The 21137-nt window shown below is 42.2% G+C and overlaps 1 protein-coding gene across 27 annotated transcripts in view; it reads right to left on the reverse strand.

Moving 5' to 3' along the window:
- Nucleotides 1-19755, reverse strand: part of CHD8 (chromodomain helicase DNA binding protein 8) — a 69463-nt gene extending 49708 nt beyond the window's left edge. For 13 of the 27 annotated variants that reach the window (XM_035260058.3, XM_035260057.3, XM_078334520.1 and 10 more), the window contains exon 1: nucleotides 19697-19755. The gene's annotated coding sequence lies outside the window, so the exon portion shown is untranslated. Of the gene's footprint in view, nucleotides 1-2194; nucleotides 2337-2487; nucleotides 2576-19696 lie in introns of those variants that run through there. The other 14 variants (XM_002753771.6, XM_009005717.5, XM_009005716.5 and 11 more) reach the window with 3 other exon arrangements.
- Between the last annotated feature and the right edge of the window lie 1382 nt (nucleotides 19756-21137).

Here is a 21137-nt window from a genome sequence, read left to right on the forward strand (position 1 = left end):
AAGTATCATTACTTCTCAGTCTCATCATCTCACCTATACTGACCCAATTTATCTCATATTTTTATCCTAGTCTCCTACTGCTTTTCTAGCTCCCATCTTTAAACTGTCCTTGATTCTTATAAGATTAAACCTTCTCACAACATACATCTAACTTTTTTTTTAAACCCACTTTCTACTACTACTTGTGGATCACAGCTATATCGACATATGGCCTATTTATTCTACCAAGCTCATCCATCTCATGAATTCTCTTTTCTTGATTCAAACTCTAGTAGCAAAAATAAACAGAAGTGGGTTTTAAGGCAAAGCAACTGCCTAGACAAAGAAGTCATACCAACTTTTATTACAGTAAGAATGAAAACCCAGTCTTGGCCCACCATTCCCCAAAAGAGAAACATGTATATGCTCAAAAGAAAAGACGAAATTTAGTGGCTGTACTTAGTTACTTTCCATAATTACAAACTAATGTCCTGAATAGTGACAGAATCTTGGAGGACATGTGTGGGGTGGGGGATGGCAGTGGAAGGGAAAAGTAGTAAACTAGTCAGTTAAGGTTAAAATCAAAGGCCACCTATCTATAATCTCCAGATAACAATCCAGTTACCTGTAGAAAAATACTTTATTATAAATGTCAGTATAGCCCCTCACTTCATCTACTTCTTAAAGGTGAAACTACTGCTTCCCCTTGAGGCACGTACAAACTCATGTTCTTCTGCAGCTTTACCACCTTTAATATAGTTCTTGATTTTTTATGGAAACCTAGAGTCCCAACTCTCTTGTTCTTATTTTACATTATTCCTCACCCTTGCCCATTTCTATAATAAACTGCCTGTCCTATGATAAAGAATTTTGTTTTAATTCTACCCTATATTTCTCCATCTCAATCTCTCCATACCTTTCAAGAAAGCCATGATTCTTAACCAGGGTATGGAGACTAGGGCCCTTAAGAAGGGTTTCTGGGAACTGAGGGTGGACATAAATGTGTAGTTCTTAAAGGTATGTTCAATATTATAATTTTATATTTATCAAGTGAAAAAAAAAACGCATCTCATTGTTTAGATTATTTGTATTTATTAACACTGGACAAAACATTCTTGGCCAGTGAAGATCTGTAAAAGACACATGTGAAGAATAAGGGGCAGAGAAAGAAACACTCCTGGCTTGGCAGAGTTACCAATATCTTTGGGATGGGATAAGATTTCCTGTAGTCTCTCAAAAGGAGTTTATCATAATTTACTGTTTATGATGGATGAGAAACACTGCAAGAGATTAGTTCAGTTGTCTAACAGAGAAAATTACGTAAAATGAGCTACAGATTTCTATTGCCCACTTACAGATTTCTCTGTAGTGACATCCTCTTAGAAGACAATGAACGAATGCCATATTGAGCAATGCTGACCTCTTTCTGTAATATGTACTTTTAGAAAGTACCACTCATGACCACTTAACCTCTAGCTGCTCAGAGGTTCAGAAAAGAAAAGAACTATTTTATTTACTTCAAAGTATAAATCTTGTTGTTGGAAACTGCATCCTTTCAAGAAGATCAGTTGCAGATAGACATAAACACGTTATTGAAACACAAGATGGGTAGAAGCAGCTTCATTTAAAGGAGAAATCTCTTGAAAATAAAATAATCCAAAGGGCTAAAATGAAAATCACTAACATAATTTTAAAAGGGAATTATTTTAAAACTGTACCATAGAGACATTTGTGAGACACAAAGGGTCTCAAATCTTATCAGAAATGAAAAATAAACATCCAAAGTGAATGCAATCACAATTTAGGGTCAGCAAAGGATCAGGATGGAACAACATAGGATCAAATTGGAGCCACTCAGATTTCCTAAGTAGATCAAGATCCTAGGCCATTTTCTTTATCTTCACCATTCTCATTGCCAAATGTGTGGCTACTCTGTTTCTGTTTTCCAATTACTGAAAGAGAAAGCACTCACACCTCAATCAAGGGTATGGACATTTGGGGGAAAATAAGGCTGGTAAAGTAAGACCTTATGAATAAATCTGAAAAGCAAAATAGGCAACTACGAAAGCTAAAGATATATATTCTCATGGGGTAAAGAAGAAACTACAGAGATTCTGTACTCATATGAAAAAAAGGGAAAGGGCGAGGTGAGGAAGTGAGGGGTTGATGGAGAGGAAAACGCGACTGGAGGTGGGGGGGGACCCGGGTACATTACCTGCTCATACTGCCGGGGTTGGTGCCAGTAAGGTCCATACAGCAGAGGCGGGAGATTTCTGGCAACTGGAGACCCCAAAATGGAAATGAGGTACATGCACTTGAGGGAAGGAGCTAGCGGGGGTGCCCTCCAGGGTGGGGATGGCCAAGACGGGAAGATGCGGGGGGTGGGGGGTGTGGATGCCCGGGGTAGGAGCAATGTTAGGGCGGAAGCTGTAGGCTGAGAGGCCCGACGATCCCTGAAGGAGAAAAGGAGCTATACCTCACCCCAGTGGAGGAGAGAGGTGGCTTTACCTGCAGCGGCTGTGGAGGGGGGGAGGGCCGGTTCGCCCCCTCCCTGTCTCTCCAGCACCAGTTCCCCCTCCTCCTGCGCAACCTAACCTAATGCTCCCGCCCGCCCCACACCCTCATTGGCTAAAGCATACTGCCACTCACAAGACACGAAAAGACGCAAAACAGCGCAAAAGGTGGGACTAGAAGGACCTCCCTCCCCAGCCCCCCCTTGCAGGTTAGGTTGAGAGCGCACGGAGAGGCCTATCCGGTTTCTAGGGCCGAAGCGAAGCCTGCAGCTTGCTTGAAGAAAGAGGGCTGGCCAGAGGAACAGTCTCATAGTGGGCGAAACCAGTACTGGGGATTAAATTCCCTACCGTCTACACTGTATTCTCCACCCTAAAGAGTATGAACTTGGGAGGGAGGGTTCCGCATTAGGCCAGCTCCGCCTCCCTCTGGATCCCCGGCCTTCCAGCAGCCCTGTCAACCCCTCTCTAGTGTACTACACCATATCCCACTACCCAATAAAAGGGGCCAAGTCTTCCCTCCATCGTGGGAGTCAGCCCAGTTGGAATATGGGGCCTTTTAAAGCACCCTTTCTGCCACAACATATAAGACTGCCGCGCATTTTTGACACTCCGACCCTTCGATACGAATATGGCTCTTTTAGACACTAACTCCTGGGGCCCTCTAACAATTCCCCACCCTTAATCTGCCCAAAACAAACACTCCTCACCCTCTAAACTCAGTTTCCTGTTCTCCCATCTCTTGAAACTCAGCCCATTTGACTTTTTAATCACTGTCCACTTTGCAGTGTCACTTGAGATCACTCTTATTCCCAGCGAGACTAGTCAACTCCAGAATGATGGTGTGCAAGCTGAAATCTACCAAATATCAACCAGATTTTTTTTTCCTTTTTTTTTTCTTTTTTCTGAGACAGAGTCTTGCTTTGTCACCCAGGATGTAGTGTAGTGGTGCAATCTTGGCTCACTCCAACATCTGCCTCCCCGGTTCAAGCTGTTCTCCTGCCTCAGCCTCCCTAGTAGTGGGATTACAAGCACTCACCACCACGCCCAGCTAATTTTTGTATTTTAAGTAGAGATGGGATTTCACTATATTGGTTAGGCTGGTCTCAAACTCCTGACCTCAAGTGATCTGCCCACCTTGGCATCCCAAAATGCTGGGATTGCAGGCATGAACGCCTGGCCCACTGTTATTAAAAACAGCAGTTTAGACTGGGTATGGTGGTGGCTCATGCCTGCAATGCCAGCACTTTGGGAGGTCAAGGTGGGCAGCTTGCTTGTACCTAGTCTCTTAAAAGAAAAAAAAGAAAAGAAAAAAGCCAGGCACAGTGGCTCACCCCTATAATCCCAGCATTTTGGGAGTCCAAGGCAGGCGGATCACTTGAGGTCAGGAGTTTGAGAACAGCCTGGCCAACATGGTGAAATCCTATCTCTACTAAAAACACAAAAACTAGCCAGGAGTGGTGGCCTGTAGTCCCAGCTACTGGGGAGGGTGAGGAATGAGAATCACTTGAACTCAGCAGGTGGAGCTTGCAGTGAGCCAAGATCATGCCACTGAACTCCAGCCTGGGCAACAGAGTGAGAAACTTTTACCAAAAACCAAAAACCAAAAAAAAAAAAAAAAAAAAGAGCTTATCTCCTTACCATTAGTTTCCTCTGAAAGTATCCTCAACATTGAAATCCTATTTTCTTATACTCTAAGGACACAAATCAGGAAAATCAACTTGGCTTTAGATCTTCTATATATTTTTTTTTTTTTTGAGAGGGAGTTTCGCTGTTGTTACCCAGGCTGGAGTGCAATGGCACGATCTTGGCTCACCGCAACCTCTGCCTTCTGGGTTCAAGCAATTCTCCTGCCTCAGCCTCCCGAGTAGCTGGGACTACAGGCGCACACCAGCATGCCCGGCTAATTTTTGTACTTTTAGTAGAGACGGGTTTTCACCTTGTTGACCAGGATGGTCTTGACCTCTTGACCTCTTGATCCACCCGCCTTGGCCTCCCAAAGTGCTGGGATTACAGGTGTGAACCACCGCGCCTGGCCTAGATCTTCTATTTTTAAAGATCCTAGCAATACCACTGTCACTAAAAATACCTAATTACTACTCTTGTAAACAGCAATACTGTTTTCCCATTCACTGTGGCTCAAAACCTCCTCCTGTAGCCACCATCCAATCTTTTGCCAAGTGTCATTGATTCTCTTGCAACATATAACAAAGACTTTGGAGCTACCAAAGACTCTGTCCACCTTCTTGTACAGATGAGAAAACTGAGGCTTAAAGAGTTGAATGTTTGACTATGAAACTAAGTGGCAAATTAGGATTCATATATCTGACTCCTATTTCTGCTCCCATCTCCCTTACTTATGTAGTTGCTTGTGTAAGAGAAAGAAGCCTCATAAATGATCTCTCTATTCATCCTACTAATCCATTCTGCTACCAGATTAATATCCTGAAATACAGTATGGCCAAATCAGATTTGTGCTTGACAACTTTCAAAGGTTCACAATTACTTAAGACATAAATCTTAAGACAACATCTTATCTTTCCAGTCTTAGTTTCTACTATTTGTCTACATATACTTGCTAGCCAAAAAATATGACTGTCATATTTTTTCTAATCTGAGCCTAATATTGCTGCCTTCAAATTATACACATCTTTAATTTCTTTCTTTGCATTACCAAATCTTATTATCCTCTAAGATCAACATCAAATGCCTCCTAATTTATTACTTCAATATGTATTGAGTATATAATATAGCAAGTAATTTGCTAGTATGAGGGATCCCAAAACAAATAAGACATAATCCCTACCCTCAACTCACAGTAAGAGCGCATTTGTGTATATATGTGGGAAGAGGGTAGAGTAGGCAGTATGACAACAGTAACAAATGTAAACAATTACAATACAAGGTGATACATTCAGTAAGACCAGCAGGGGCTTAGGAGGAAAAAACATCAAGAAAGTAGTTTCCCCCCCCCCTTTTTTTTTTTTTGAGACAGAGTCTTGCTCTGTTGCCCAGGCTGGAGTGCAGTGGCACAATCTCAGCTCACCACAACCTCCGCCTACCAGGTTCAAGTCACCATGCCTGGCTAATTTTTGTAATTTTAGTAGAGATGAGCTATCACTGTGTTGGCCAGGCTGGTCTCAAATTCCTGACCTCAAATGATCTGCCTGCCTTGGCCTCCCAAAGTGCTGGGATTACAGGTGTGAGCCACCACGCCCAGCCAAGAAAGTAGTTTCTTTTTTGAGATGGAGTCTCCTTTTCTCACCCTGGCTGGAGTGCAATGGTGTGGTCTCAGCTCACTGCAACCTCTGCCTCCCAGGTTCAAGAGATTCTCCTGCCTCAGCCTCCTGAGTAGCTGGGATTACAGATGCATGCCACCACATCAGGCTCTAAATTTTTGTATTTTTAGTACAGACAGGGTTTCACTGTATTGGCCAGGCTGGTCTCAAACTCCTGACCTCCTGATCCGCCTGCCTTGGCTTCCCAAAGTGCTGGGATTATAGGTATGAGCCACCATGCCCACCCAAAAGTCTTTTCTTAAACAATGAGGAAGAGTTACCAGGTGGGAAGGAAACCACGTGGGAAGGCTGTAAGAAACTGATATTCAGGCAGCAGGGACAGTAAGAGGAAAGGCAAAACAAAGCATAGCAATGAAAAACAGCATGAAACATGTAGAGGAAACTCTAAGTAGTTCTGTATTTTAGCCTTGCTAAAGTGTAAATTGCAAAGAAGGAATTGGATGGGGAAGAAGCTGAAGGGACTGGTAAGGGCCAGAGCAGGGAGAGCCTTGAATAACATATTAAGACATTGTCTTACAGGTGGATGAGGAGCCATTGAAACATGGAATAACATAATCAGAAGTACATTTTGGTTAGCTAACTCTGGCTTTAGAGCGTAAGAGGACAGAGGACACAGAAGCAGTTAGGAGGCTGCTGTGAAAGACCAGAAAAGAGTTGCATAGTGAATATTTGCTGATTTTTTTTTTTTTCTGCTCAGCAACCAAAAGGTCCCTTTCTATATTTTCCATGGAAAGCTAGATCTTATCTCCCCATATGGATCCTGGGGAGATTAGGACTCAATCACCTCCTCCCCTTCCTAGCAAAGAGAAGTATGCACATGACCTAGGCTAGTTTAAGTGGATACTCCTGCTGGGTAGGTCAAGACTTTGCAGGGGTAATGCAAAGACCCAGGACCGAACAGTTAGACAATATCTGGCAATGGCAGACACTAGAGTCCAACTGTAGCATCCTCTATAGACTGATCAGTGGTGTGAACTTGACCTTCTCTTTGGTCTTACCTCCTTTTGATTTTATACCATTCTCTAAACCAGTTTCTCTAACATTTCCATTACTTTTTTGAGCCACTCAGTATCCTTCCAATAAATTTTCTTTCTGCTTAAGTTAGCCAAAGGATGATTCCTGTTGTCTGCAACCAAGAATCCTAACACAATGAATAGGGCAATATGATTCAAAGGATAGTGATGGAATTGTTACTTGGCCTTTTGGCTAAGACTAAGTTTAAAAAACCGTAACAGGAAGGAAAGGACAGAGCCAGACACACTTAGGGGATAAAAATCAGTAAAACCTGGAGTTCAGAGGGAAAGATGAATAGCTTAGCTATATTGAAAATGAGCTGCCTATAGTATATTAAGTAGTGACATTCAATAGGAGGTTGGCTGTATGAGTCTAAAAGTTTGGCTTGGAGATAGATTTTTGAGTTATTAGCAACTAAGTGGTAGCAGTATAAGTGGAGATTACCCAGGGAATGTGAAAAGCAGACGAAGGATAAGAAAAACTGCAAGACTGGGAGGCTAAGGCTGGAGAACTGCTTGAGCCTAGGAGTTTGAGATCAGCCTGGGTAACAAAGGGAAACTGTCTCTACAAAAAATCTAAAAATTAGGCTGGTGCAGTGGCTCATGGCTGCAATTCCAGCGCTGGGAGGCAGAGGCAGACGGATTGCTTGAGCCTAAGAGTTCAAGACTAGCCTATGCAACATGGCAAAACCCTGTCGCTACAAAAATACAAAAATTAGCCAGGCATGTGGCACATGCCTAGACCCAGCTGCTTTGAGCGCTGAGGGGCAGGAGGATTCTCTGAGCCCAGGAAGTTGAGGTTGCTACAAGCCAAGACTGTGCCCCTGCACTTTAGCCTGGGCAACAGAGTTTGACCCTGCCTCAAAATAAAATAAAATAAAAAATTAGCCAGGCATGGGTGCAGGCCTGTGGTCTCAGCTACTTGGGAGGCTAAGGCAGGAGGATTGCTTAAGGTTGCAGCGAGCCTTGTTCATGCCACTGCACTACAGCCTGGGTGACAGAGACCCTGTCAGAAAAGAAAACAAGAAAGAGAAGAGAAGAGAAAAGAGAAGAGAAGGAAGAGGAAGAAGAGGTAGAACAAGAAGAAGAAGAAGAAGAGGAGGAGGAAGAGGAAGAAGGGGAGGAGGAGGAGGAGGAGAAAGGAGGAAGGGAGGAAGGGAGGGAGGGAGGGAAGGAGGGAAAGAAAGAGGAGAGGGAAGGGAAGGGGAGGGGAGGGGAAAAAAGGAGAGGGGAGGGGAAGGGAGGGAAAAGAAAGGAACAAAAGAAAGAATGGAAGAAAGAGAAAAACTGCATAAATACTGTTGGGAAAGGCAAGAGAATGTTAATGTCTGTGAAGAACTGGAGAACCCATATCCATTCCAAAGAATGTAGCTGCGATTCACCTCCAATTAATTGCTGTCAAATGGAAACATACACCCAAGGTTGAAAAAAAACTTCAGATTTTTCAAAAGATGGAAATGCAGAGTTTTATGTAAAAATATTTTAGATTTTTTTTTTTTCCCAAGACAGAGTCTCACTCTGTCACCAGGCTGAAGTGCACTGGCATGATCTCGGCTCACTGCAATCTCTGCCTCCCTGGCTCAAGTGATTCTCCTGCCTCAGCCTCCCAAGTAGCTGGGACTACAGGCGCATGCCACCACGCCCAGAAAATTTTTGTATTTTTAGTAGAGATGGGGTTTCACCATGTTGGCCAGGATGGTCTCTATCTCTTGACCTCATGATCCAATCTGCCCGCCTCGGCCTCCCAAGGTGCTGAGATTATAGGCATGAGCCACCACACCTGGCCAAATAAAGAAAACACTTAGCTGGAGACCCAACTGAGATTTTTAGTGAGGTGAGAAAAGCTAAAGAGGAACCCAGGAGAACTTCAGAATTTAAGAATCAGAATAATGCCTTTGTAAGCAGGTAGAGAAGAAACAGAGAAGCAAGACAGTGCAGTGTCACAAAGGGAGAGAGAGTAGAGATTTGCAGGGGAAAAGAGTGATCAATTATATCAAACAAAGTAAAAATGTCCAACAACATAAGAACTTTGATTTTTTGAGACAGAGTTTTGCTTTTGTTGCCCAGGCTGGAGTGCAATGGCGTGATCTCGGCTCACTGCAACCTCTACCTCCCGCGTTCAAGCCATTCTCTGCCTCGGCATCCTGAGTAAATGGGATTACAAGTGTGCACCACCATGCCCAGCTAACTTTTTGTATTTTTACAAAATACAAAATGATGACTGTGTTTCATCATATTGATCAGGCTGGTGATCTGATCAAACTCCTGACTTCGGGTGATCCGCCTGCCTCAGCCTCCCAAAGTGCCGGGATTACAGGCGTGTACCACCATGCCCAGAGGTCCACTGGATGTAATAATTGAAAGCCTTTCTGATACCTACTTTCCACTGTCAAACCAGAAGTAATCTGTCCATGTTTTGTGTAGACCTCTGTTAGGATAATTATCTTTCACTTTATATTTTACTTATATTTGAACCTGGAAATATAATGAGTTTTGAAGTCCAAGAGACCTGAGTTCAAATTTCTGTCCCATCAAGAAAATTAAACTTTCTGAGTCTAGCTCATTCCTCTATAGAAAGGGAAACTGAAACACTAATAAGTTTCAGGGACATTTATGAGGATTCACGAAACAACTGGCACAATACTTGACATATAATGGCTAAGTCCTTGCAGGTACTCGACAAATGTTTTTGGACAGATTGGGGAAAAAACTGGTTTTTTTCCAATATCAGGATAGTAATCAGCCTGAGAGAGGATCACTACCCAGATTAATGGCCTCCAAAATAGTTTTAGTTGGCTAATATCTATTATATTATCTATAATATCTACTAGAATGTGCTTGGGTGCACATTCTAACTCTTTCTCCCTTTATATTAAATGTAATTTAAGGTGAACAGGAATAGCATTCCTGTTAGAGTCAGAATGTGCACCCAATCTAGAACATTCTAGATTCTAGAGTCTGAAGATCATGTTCAACTAAATGGCTTTGCTCAACCTAAGCCTGCTCTGGATGTTCTATGTCACTAGTATTCAATTTTGTGTGGTGAGACTTCAGACTCACAAGGATCCAAGGAAGGGTCATAAAAATAGCAAAATCACTACTACCACCCTCAAACATATTTTATTCCCATGGCTTACAAGATACCACACTTTTCAAGTTTTCCTTCAACTATATAACTACTTTTTTTTTCACTACTTCTTTGCTACTATTTTCCTATACCACCGCTTTAATTGAAGTTCACTTTGGTCCTAGGCCTTCTTTTCTTTTCATTCTATACCTTCTTTCCAAGGATGCCTAACTCCAATACATCACTTCAATTATTATTCATTCTTTTCTTCAATAAATTATATGCTTATGTCTCTCATTTACATCTCAGGGCAAGATGTCATCTCTGAACTCTAGATCTGTATATCTCTCTGCTTACTCCATAGCTTTTCTTGGTAGACTCTTCAGTTCCCCCATCCTCATCACACCAGCACATGTGCACATACACAAACTGGTAATCATTCTCCAGCATCTCCTATCCAGTCATGGTTACACAGACCAGAAACCTACTTTACTACCCACATCCAGTATTTTAAATTCCCATCTTTACCTCCGAAATATCCCTTAAATCCATCTACTTCTGCCTTTATTATCCTTTGGCTCAAGATATGGCTCAATTTACCATCTTCATATCCCTGGGCTATTGCAATTACCTTCTAACTGGTTCTCTTCTATTCTGCCAATTTAATTCTTACTTATCCTTCAAGGCTCATTTCAACAAAAAGTTTTCCTTGATCTCCCAGACTAGTAACAACTAAAATTGCTGAATGTACATTACATGCCAAGCACTCTTCTAAGCAATGAAAATGTATGAACATATTTAATTTTCTTTCTTTTCTTTTTTCTTTCTTTTTTTGAGACAGGGTCTCATTCTGTCACCCAAGTTGGAGTGCAGTGGCATGATCTTGGCTCACTGCAACCTCTGCCTCCCATGCTCAAGCTTTAGCCTCCCAAGCAGCTGGGATTACAGGCACACTCCACTGCCCTCGGCTAATTTTTTTTTTTTTTTTTGGTGCATTTTTGGTGGAGACGAGGTTTTGCCATGTTGCCCAGCTGGTCTGGAACTCCTGGCCTCAAGTGACCAGCCTGCCTCAGCCTCCCAAAAGTGCTGGGATTACAGGCGTGAACCACTGTGCCTGGCCTCTTATTTTTCTTAACAAGACTAAAATAACTATCTCTATTTCACAGATGTGGAAACTGAGGCACAAAGGGATAATACCTTGCCCAACATCCTACAGCTAGTGAAAAGTGGTACCAGATTAAAATTTAGGCAACGTAGCTCCAGAAGATACATTCTTAACCACCTTACTATACCATGCTCTAGGTTACATGCCCCATTATAAATTCTCTTATATAACATCCAATACTTCCCCTTTGTTGTAGAGATTGAATAACTGATTATATAATTAATTGTTTGATGTCTACGTCCTCTCCCCCATTAGAATGCGAGTTCCACAAGGGTAAGGGCTTGTAAATGACATTAAAGTATTCCTTTTGCTTCTCAGGTGGTAATGGGCATTCAGTGTACTTTTGCTGAAGGAATGCACTGAACTTCCAGCTGAAGGTGTGTGGGAGAGAGGTTTCTGAGCCAAAGCAACGGCTTCCCTCATTCAGACAGCATGACAGCAAATGGGCAGTAGCAGAGTTTCCTACCAGAAACATTCAGAAAAAGTATCATAAAATCACAAGCACCTTTACCTTTTAGTAGCTGTAGCAGTCACAGCTTTTACATATAGCAAAAAGAGTTGTAAGGAACTATACATAAAAGACTGTTTTCTAGAGTGACGTAATCACTATTGACAGTAATGAAATGTTAGCTACCCCTTTAAGTTTAGGACGATAATGCCTCAGTGGTGACCAATTCAACCTGTGGCAAGAAGTGAATGGATGATAGTATATCCTTTACTTTTTTTTCGGGGACATGTTCTCCCTCTGTTGCCCAGGTTGGAATGCAGTTGGTTGCAGTGAGCACAATCTCAACTCACTGCAACCTCGCCTCCCAGCTTCAAGCAATTCTCCTGGGTTCAAGCGATTCTCCTGCCTCAGCTTCCTGAGTAGCTAGGACTACAGGTCCGTGCCACCACACTTGGCTAATTTTTGTATTTTTAGTAAAGATGGGGTTTTACCATATTGGTCAGGCTGGTCTCAAACTCCCAACCTCAGGTGATCTGCTCGCTTCAACCTTTCAAAGTGTTAGGATTGCAGGCGTGAGCCACCGTGCCTGTACGGATGACACTATATCCTTATGACTCAAAAACAGAGCACGGTTTATTTTTGTTTGTTTTAAGTCAACCTCATTGTAGATTTTTTTGTTCCAGTAAAACCCTCACGTTGTTTTTTTTTTGGCCTAAGTCTGAAGACAGAAAATAAGAGCCTAATCTTTAGGAAACATTAGACTTAGGTCAAGTTTGGACTGCATCTGGAGAAACTGCTCTTCACTGGCTCATGGTCACTATGGTGAAAATAATACTCTTGTGTTCTAGATGAGAAATCTCTAACTGGGCCAATGTTCATCTTACACTACCACTTTTAGGGATCCAACATAAGTAACAATATATATTAACTTAGGTAGCAGATTCCTGTCCTCTTCATGCTCCCCCACATACATTCCTGCATGCCCTCTTTTAACTGAGCCAAGTATATGTAAATGTATTCAGCCTAATAGAAAAATACAAATGTTTACTTAATTCAACTAGAGGCTATAAGGGATTGTTTTCATTGCAACAATTATGCTAAAAAAGTATGTGTGGGAGGAGAAACATCATAAAGCAGTGTTATTATCAGACTTGTGCCTAAAAACTGACCCCAGTGACCCCATGGGATTCATTAAATTTTAATGAACTAAATTGACTTGCATTAGCTAAAAAAGTGAGTTACATGCAAGACTGACCAAGTGATTTTCTCCTGCATAGCTTAAAGTATTTCACATAATCTTATCTTCAAAATAACTAAGTTAAAAGAAACAAATTATTTATTCTTTTTCCTTTTAACAGAGATAAAAAGACAAAAAGAAATGTTACATTCTCAAGGTTCTACAATTGTTAAAGGCACAGTTTTAACAGGCTACTGAATGCCTACCTGTCTAGTGCTGTGGTCAAAGACAGTTCACACACAGGAGTCAGCACTGAAAATATCTTTTGAGATAAGAGTCTCATTCTGTCACCCAGGGTGGAGTGCAGTGGTGCAATCTCGACTCACTACAACCTCCACTTCCTGGGTTCAAGCAGTTCTCCTGCCTCAGCCTCCCTAGTAGCTTAGACTACAAGCATGTGCCACCCCACCCGGTTATTTTTATTTTTTTAGTAGAGACTAAACCTGTATTGGTCAGGCTGGTCTCAAACTCCTGACCTTGTGATCCACCTGACTTGGCTTCCCAAAGTGCTAAGACTAAAGGTGTAGGCCACAGCGTCCAGCCCAGCATTGAACGTTTAAAAGGAGGGAGGCTGGATAATAACTGGGCCTTTGAAGTCAGACCAGAGCTCCTCCTACTCTTGGTTGCATTACCTAACCTCACAGTCTTTTTAAATTTTCCTTGTAAAATGAAACTAGCACCACATACATTTCAGGGTTATTCCAAATATTAAAAGATAACATACAATGCTTAGCACATAGTAGGCAAATAAAAAGGAATTTATTATTCCCCATCCAGTATTTTAAAACAGTACCACTAAAGGCTTCTCTCAAAGCAAAATTACTCCTCAGAGACTTGGCAGAGCTGATCTGTTAGGCAGAATGGAGGGATACCGAAATAGATGTAAAAGTTTCACAATTAGAATAGCAGGACTGCTGGGCAGGATGAAAGGACTCCAGTACTACTGTGCTGAGAAAGCAGTACAAGTCTTTAACATCATAACCATGGAAAAGATTTCAACCAGCACTTATGATGTAGAGTAACATCCCAGGTAATTCAACTAATCATTTTTATGTTTGTAGGAATATGCCAGTGTCTACTTCATATGTATTCCATTTACTTCACAATACCTGCTTGTGGTAACTTTTAATTTCCAACTGACTAGACTGTTCCTTGGTAGTTCACATGACTGGATCCAGCTTACTTAGCTTGTGACTCCCATGACTTTCGGAGCCCAGTGAAAGAAGTAATCATTTCCTATACTATATATTTAAAACTTCATTTAAAAAAGGTCCCAACAGGAGGTATATTTGAAAAACAGGCAGAAGCACTACATTTTATAGGAGAATTGATATGTAAATTGAGGACGAACTGACTAAAGTGCCCCACACCCAGGAAAGGGGGGAAAACAAGAATGACTAGGTACTGAGTAGAAGAAATAAAAAATAAAATACTGAGTAAAAAATTCAATGTTTATGCAACTTGCTAGCACCTATTCAAAAATCCATTAATTTGTGCAGCAGCAATACAACATGAAAAAAAAAAAAAAAAGATTAAAAAAATTCAGGCTGGGCGCGGTGGCTCAAGCCTGTAATCCCAGCACTTTGGGAGGCTGAGGCGGGTGGATCACGAGGTCAAGATATAGAGACCATCCTGGTCAACATGGTGAAACCCCGTCTCTACTAAAGATACAAAAAATTAGCTGGGCATGGTGGCACGTGCCTGTAATCCCAGCTACTCAGGAGGCTGAGGAAGGAGAATTGCCTGAACCCAGGAGGCGGAGATTGCTGTGAGCCGAGATCGCGCCATTGCACTCCAGCCTGGGTAGCAAGAGCGAAACTCCGTCTCAAAAAAAAAAAATTCAAAAATCCAGAAACATCTTATCATTAATGCTGTTTACTCTGGTAGTTGTATATCTGATAAAATCATGCTCCATACACGAAATTCCGTTATGATTTGGGTCTATCTAAACAGGCAGCCAAACTACAGAAATCATTAGTTTCTTCTAGAACTAACCAAAAAGAAATTCCCATATAACTAATATGACAATGTACTTTTGAATAACCATGTTCCAAAGAAATAATCCCCCAAAATACAGTGCATCCCCAAAGTACGTAGTGGAAGAAAAAAGAAAACAGGAAGTTTCAAAGATTTCTATAATGACACAAGAGAAAATCTGACACACCTTATAGATTTTGAAACTCTCAGCTGAGCACTGTGATATGGGCCAGCCTATAATTCCAGCTATTTGGGAGGCTGAGATGGGAGGACTACTTGCGCCAAGGAGTTTGAGGTTGCAGTGAATATAGCACCACTGTGCGCCACCCCTGGGTAACAGAGTAACATCCTGTCTCAGAAAAAAAAAAAAAAAAAAAGAAAGAAAAGAAAAGGAAAAAAAAGTATAAGACCTTACAGCTGTTGAGTATCCTTCTCAAATAAACTTAAGAATTCAGTTACTATATATTTTTCATTGGAAAGCTACTGACATAGTCTTAGAAGAATTACAGACTCTAAAACCAAAAAGGTGCTATTAGGAAATTACCAACCACTGGAATATTGAGACACTACCCAACGGATTGGCACTATCTCATTTAAGGTGCTAACATACAAAGGAGCAATGAAGCACAGTCCTGGAAATTATCTGGTAATTTCAGTAGCATGCCATTTAATTATCTTTTTAAAATGAAATAAACTACAAATAAAATGAAGTCATATAAGTTAAATATCTATGGAAATGTTAATATACAAAGAAAATAAAATCAGGGCTATTTCACTCTTTAAACGACAAGGTCAGCCCTTTCTTAATAATTACACATAACTGTAAATCATTGTTCTAGAAACTCTTTCCAAACAAACTAGTGAGAATAAACTACAGAAGAATCTGAATTTGAAGAGATTAGAATGTTGTCTTAAGTTCCCTACACTGCTCCACTGCTTGAAATATATTCCTGGATCCTTCCTTCCCAAAGACTAATGTAAAACTAATTATTGGCCGGGTGTGGAGGCTCATGCCAGTAATCTGTAATCCCAGCAGCACTTTGGGAGGCTGAGGTGGGCGGATCATGAGGTCACGAGTTCAAGACCAGCTTGGCCAACATAGTGAAACCCTGTCTCCACTAAAAATACAAAAATTAGCTGGCATGGTGCTAAGTGCCTGTAGTCCCAGCTACTCAGGAAGCTGAGGCAGGAGAACTGCTTGAATCCGGGAGGTGTAGGTTGTGGTGAGCTGAGATCGCACCACTGCACTACAACCTGGGCAACAACATGAGGCTGTCTCAAAAAAAAAAAAAAGTATCTCTGCCAGGCTAATTTCTATCTATGCCTGCTGGAATTTTTATTACAGTACACCTACAATTAATCGGTAGAGATTAAGTGTTTTATGTCTCCTGCTGCAACCTGAAGGCAACAAATAAGTATTTTGGAAGTTGACCATTTTGCTTCAGGTGACATTAACAAACGAAGGGCCTAGTGAAGGATGGAAACTACATAACTGATAACAAAATAACAGAAGAAATGTTACCTACAGACCAGCTTAATGAGAAACCTTAGAGATTAAGATACTTTGTAGTTTAAAAGTAAAACATTAAGTAACTAAAAGAGGTGGACTTATTTTACAATACAAATACAATGAAAACTTTAAAGTTTCATTTGAAGTTTACTCACAAAACAAAACTGAGAGGTTAAAGGAAAAAAGTTATCCGGGACAAAATTATCTAGAACGCAGCAAATTTTTTTTTTTTTTAAGAGGGAGTCTCACTCTGTTGGAGTACAGTGTACCATCTCGGTTCACTGCAACCTCTGCCTCCTGGATTCAAGTGATTCTCCTGCCCAGCCTCCAGAGTAGCTGGGACTACAGGTACAAGCCACCACACCCAGCTAATTTTTGTATTTTTTTTTTAGTAGAGGCGGGGTTTCACCATGTTGGCCAGATGGTCTCGATCTCTTGACCTCACAATCTGCCCAAAGTGCTGGGATTACAGGCATGCGCGACCACGCCCGGCCAGAATGCAGTAAATGTTAAATAAACTTTCAGGTAAAAGAAAACTTCAGGCTGGGTGTGGTGTCTCATGCTTGTAATCCTAGAATTTTGGGAGGCCAAGGTGCCCACATCACCTAAAATCTGGAGTTTGAGACCAGCCTGGCTAATACGGTGAAACCCCAGCTCTACCAAAAATACAAAAATTAGCCAGGCATGGTGGCGTGCACCTATAATTCCAGTTACTTGGGAGGCTGAGGCAGGAGAATCACTTGAACCCAGGAGGCAGAAGTTGCAGTTAGCCGAGATCATGCCACTGCACTCCATCCTGGGTGACAGAGAGACTCATCTCAAAAAAAAAAAAGAAAAGAAAAAAAGAAAAACTTCTTATAACAACTTTATTACATAGAAATACAACTGTCAGGCTGGGTGTGATGGCTCACACCTGTAATCCCAGCACTTTGGGAGGCCAAGGTGGGGAGTTCCAGACCACCCTGGGCCAGACAGCAAGACCCCCATCTCTTTTAAAATTTAAAAAAGAAAGAAAGAGAGAGAGAGAGAGAAATATAACTCTCACTTGGATACTAGGTACCAAAGAAAGACTATATCTTGAAAGTTAGGGTCCTTTTGCATTCCCTAAAAGGTTTCAGCTAAACAGAAGCAAAAAGGTACAATGTCAGTGAATTAAGCAAAAAAAAAAAAAAAAAAAACAAAAAAAACACAAAGTGCACAAAATCGTAACAGGAAGATGAAAAGATCACCAACTTGGTGAGGCAAAAGAATAAAAGAGCATGAAAGAGAGGATATACAAAGTTAAATAAAATTTAAAAAATGATAGTCTATCTATGAATCAAATGCTAAAGGTAAAGTAGTAAATATTATACCACAATGGTCACAGTAATGTAAGGGCAGGTCATGCAAAGACCTGCAGATCAAGGACTTGCTCAAATGCAACTCCAGAAGTGGAGTGACTTCTAGAGGTGAAAGTGGAGACTCGAATAAAATGTTTGCCTTCTGTTTTCCTCCCAAGTATTAGGCTCAATGTAAGCTCAGAAGATAGCTTAACTCTTCCAGAGCTGTAGACAGTTCACTAAAGCATTTCACATTCATCTGAATGTTACAGTTCTTGTGCAGATGAGAATATCAAATCTCATTTCTTCAGTAAGTAAACACAGTTTTGATACCCACAAATTAATCTTAAGTGGTAGTTTTGCTTTAGAAAGGCCTCACCCTTTTCAAAGGAGATATGTACGATGTTGTGTTTTTTTGTTTGTTCGTTTGTTTTTGAATCGGAGTCTCGCTCTGTCACCAGGCTGGAGTGCAATGGCTGGATCTCAGCTCACAGCAACTTCCACCTCCCAGATTAAAGGGATTCTCCTGCCTCTGCCTCCTGAGTAGCTGGGATTACAGGTGCCTGCCATCATGCCTGGCTAATTTTTTTTGTATTGTATTTTTAATAATTACACATAACTGTAAATCATTTAGAGATGGGGTTTCACCATGTTGGCCAGGTTGGTCTCAAACTCCTGACCTCAAGTGATCCGCCTGCCTCCACCTCCCAAAGTGCTGGGCTTACCAGCGTGAGCCACCACGACTGGCCCACTTCAGTTTTAAACCTCCAAGCCTGTCTCTTCACATTTCCCTACCCTCTCTTCGGCCAATGTCTTTCCCTTGCCTTTAGATCCACTGGCACGCCTTTCTTGCAACAGAAGGCCTTCTTAAATGGAAAATGTTTTTAATCATAACTCTTTTTTTAAGGGTTGGGATAATTCCAAAGTACTTGAAATAAGTTTCTCACATCTCACTCTACGAAGTTGACTAGGATTTGTTCTGAAACTATTGGGTGACCAATAAAAAAGAAACTCCTAAGCACAAGACCTGATCTAATTAACTAACAGAGGACACTATCCAAATCAAAAACTCACTTTCGATGTGCAATGTGCCCCACACCAGATGACTTCAGCAGATGCTAAAGATAACCTAGGCTGAGAATCCTTGACTGAGTCAACAAACTCAGAAAGGCATGGAGATGAAACGATCTGTGGATGGGTGTGATGGTGGGATGCTGCAGGTACTGATGAGGCAGCTCCCTTGGCTTGTGTTTGGGAGGCTCCACTATGTCTATTCTTTAATAGAAAAAGAGTTCTAAATCTCTGACTTCTGGCTCACTTTGCTCAGTCCATACAAAAGAGACTGATCCACTATATACCTTTTCTGTGAAGACCCTAATCGCTTCAAGACTGTCCCTTAAAAGGTAAGAGACGGCTGCATTTGCACAGCTGCTGCAGGGAAATTCCCTGCGACACTAGAGACAGGTAAATAAAGAAACTGCATTTGCTCCAAGGCAGGGGGAGGGGTCTTCTATCAGTGAAGAGTTTACATAATACAACAGAAAACCAGTGAGCTCTGCAGACCTGTCAAGGGAGATGCAAGGCTTGAGCCTCTCTCTTCCCACCATCTCTAAACATTCTCCAACGGCCTGCTCTTCACTCCCAGGAGACCCACAGAACTTACACCTGAGAATGAGTAACAAACGGCATACGCTTACCCCTTGCTTTCCTACCCCCTTTATTATTGAAATACAGAAGAAAAAAGAAAAATAAAAAGAAGTAGAAAACCCTAATCTCTTATTTCTGAGTCCAAAGTATGGAATAACCAAAAGGGGCCGGGGAGTTTTCCCTTCTGTTAAGAGAGGAGAACAAGGCGCCGCCTCCAATCTACACGACGCCCAGTAATGCAATGACAAGCCCTAAAAACTCCACAGCGTCCCAGGCAGTCCCTTGCGGCTCGGCCCGGCTAGGATCCCGCGGCCCGACAGCCGCCCTCTCCCCCGGCCTCTCACAAAGGAGACTGGTTCAGTCCGGAGCATCACCCCGCACCTGATCCCTCACAACTGGGGGGCGAGCAGAGGGTGGAAGAGAGAGGAGAAGGAGAAGGAGTTACTGAAATCAAATCTCTGAGAGCCTCAGCTTTTGCTGACTCCTGGCCCAGCACTGAGGAGCGGGTGTGAGCGGGAAGCCTACCTGTTCAAGTCCTGGTGCTTCCTTTCCAGGCAGCGTTTCAACTCACCCTCTCCGAGAACAAGGCGCCTTCCGGCGGAGCATGGCCAGCCCTCGCCTCAGTCTAGCTTGCTAGTAGTCCATTCTCCCTAGGCTCCGCCCCCTGCACTCCGATGCGCCAATGGCAGCACCGAAGCCCGGCCTCTTCCAGCGAGCTAGTGTGAGCGCCATCCAGGAAGTCTCTTGAGGGTGGAGGGTCCTAGCAGGATGAGAAGGGAACGTAGGCGACCACAAATATGCCTGATTGAAAATAAAATCTGGCGGCAGCTCGCCTCTGACGGCTCAGTTCACAGGCGGCCAGGCCCTTCGACATCTTTTTTTTAACCCCCACCATTGGGGGCGCTCTGAACTAAAACAACACTTAGTTACCTACTTCTGGGAAGCCATCTTGGCTCGGACTGGTGCCTTGGAGGCGGGGAACGGGTGAGGCTGCTTAAAGAATCTGAAGTCCTTGTCGGCGTTCGGTCCGGCGGCTATCTAGGTCCAGCCCGAACATACTCTCCTGTATGCACTCAGGGTGCTCCTCAGTCACGATGTGAAACCCTGGAATAATGCCGTATGTGGTTACGGGTAACCACCACCACCCTCTCACTTAACTGTAGGAGTAAAGCAATTTTAACAAATCGAATAAGCAAAAATTAATTCTTCGAATGAGAGTTAAAGTTACACGTTCCTAGGGTAATCCTTTATGGACACCTTACTCAAAATATCGGGATATGTATCTATTCTAGGTGCTTCTAATCTTTACGATTCACTTGCAGATTTTCTAGCAGGAGCACTCTGAATCAGTTGGAAATAAAAAACAGGACTTAGGGAGGAATTCCTTTTTTTTTTTTTTTTTAAGGCCTAAATTTCATCAACATATCAAAACTACAGATATATCTATGCAAATAATAGAGGCCTTAGAGGAGAAATTATATTTAAGGAGAAGGAAGGCCATTAGGGGCAGCCCTAGGGATGAGTAATTTTCTTCCGCATTTAAATTGGAAAGGAAATAATTTCATTGTAAGTGAAATTCTCTTGCACTCAACGAGAAAGGTTTTCCTGTACTTCATAGTCTAAATCTCTACTATTACAACTTACTACAAGAATTTTTTGTGTGTGTGTGACATAGTCTCCCTCAGTCACCCAGGCTGGAGTGCAGTGGGGCGATCCCAGCTCACTGCAATCTCTGCCTCCCAGGTTCAAGCGAGTCTCGTGCCTCAGCCTCCCAAGTAGCTTAGACTACAGGCATCCGCCACCACACCCGGCTAATTTTTGTATTTTTAGTAGAGACGGAGTTTTGCCATGTTGGTCAGCCTAGTTTCAAACTCCCGACCTCAAGTGATCCGCCCATCCTGGCCTCCCAAAGGGCTACAATTACAGACGTGAGCCACCACTCCCAGCCAAGAAATCTTTTTTTAAA

The sequence above is a fragment of the Callithrix jacchus genome, chromosome 8 (genome assembly GCF_049354715.1).
Source record: "Callithrix jacchus isolate 240 chromosome 8, calJac240_pri, whole genome shotgun sequence".
Taxonomy (NCBI): Eukaryota; Metazoa; Chordata; class Mammalia; order Primates; family Cebidae; genus Callithrix; species Callithrix jacchus.